We start from the raw sequence: 1,707 nt of genomic DNA, 5'->3' as shown, positions 1-1,707 counted from the left end.
CACAGAGATGAGTTGAAAAATGGCATGTCCTTAACCGAAAGTTGCTTTTATCGAAAATGTTTTTTGTTTCTAGCATCATGATGCCTCCATTTTCACTGCTGTCATCTTTCCCCACCATTATCATGTGCTGCTGAACTTGAAGTAGGTGCAAAAGAAAAAAAAAAACATTTTTGTACAAAATCTATTTTTTATGAAGAGATTTGTAAAAAAGAAAAAAGTATATCAAAACAAATTATTAAACATGCTGTAATTTTTATGGATAACAATGTAGGTACAAATAAAATCTTGTTCATCAAAGTTAAATGCTTTTAACTGTTATACACCATGTAAAGATCCAAGAGTGAAACTGAGTTTCAACTATCAATGTTTCATACTGTCTTTTTCATCTATTATGGCTGCTTTTACACAGGAACAAAAAGCCTAGCAAGAGATGGAGGTAAATATAACTTTTGAAAGTCACAACCGAAAGAAATATTCGGTCTGAAACTCTGTTTCTGCAGCACGATTTGGGATAGGTTTAAAGTATGTTTTATTTCAACATTATATACAATTACTACTGATGATATAATAAATTAGTTTTAAAAAAGTATTTATTTGTACACGTTTTAACAATTGATGCTAAAGTCATTTTTAAAATGCTTGAATTATCAATGGAAATAATTTTTTGAAAGTTCCTGAAGTATTGATTTAAAATTATTTTGAATTTAAATCTCAATGTTCTTGTGTAACAGCAGTCCTATACGGCTAATTCTACCAATTATATCTAGAAGAGAATAGCTTTCAGAGCCACAATTTGCCCTTTTTGTGGATGAATTGTCACCTTTGCATTCTAAAAATTGACCTCATGTTTAAACGGCAACAATGAAATATCAGACTTTTATTTTATTTTAGTAATCCTGTTTGGTTAATTGAGCTGTGGTAAATTTAGGATGTAGCAATTCGGCAACAGATTTAAAGGCTCCCTTTCTAGCGAGTTAAACGACACAAGAACTTCAAGCAGATCGCTCTGTCCTCCAACATGATTATACGGGAAACACAGTGGGATTGTTACAAAGAGTTAAAAACCAGTATGTGAATGCAGTCTCACAGGCTGCAGTTAAGACTCACTGTTTCTTTCTAAAAGATATTTTGGAGATATTATTTGCGAATAAAGTTTTTTTTTATACAATAACCCAAGTTGTCCTCTATAAATTGCTTGAATCACTGTCATTCTCTATGATTACTGATATGATTATATGGCTTTTCTTTAAAATGCATGTTGGGATCAGTGTGCACTGTTCTTGGGTAGTGGCATACAAAATTATGTGGATGTATGTTCAAGGGTTTCAGGTTGCCTCTAGATGGCTAATTGCACAGGCCTCTCCCTGTGTGGGTATATATATATACATATATACGGTATGTGTGTATATATATGTATATATATATATATATTTATATTTGTGTATATATATATATATATATATATATATATATATATATATATATATATATATCGTTAGACCTATTTAAGGGGGTGGCTTCAGTCATCCTTTCTTTAGCATTAGCCACCCTATAATTATTTTGCGATTTAAAAAAAAATATTTTTTTTTCTGTATTTATTTTTTTCCTCATATTTTCCCCAAAAAAAATGCACTAAAGCACCGAATAAAAGCCATAAAGAAGACAAGTTAATCTGAACAATCATAGGCGTAACTTCCTTAAGGACTG

The sequence above is a fragment of the Cyprinodon variegatus genome, unplaced genomic scaffold (assembly GCF_000732505.1).
Source record: "Cyprinodon variegatus isolate N-32 unplaced genomic scaffold, C_variegatus-1.0 Scaffold5, whole genome shotgun sequence".
Taxonomy (NCBI): domain Eukaryota; kingdom Metazoa; phylum Chordata; class Actinopteri; order Cyprinodontiformes; family Cyprinodontidae; genus Cyprinodon; species Cyprinodon variegatus.
Note: the sequence above shows the minus strand (reverse complement) of the source record.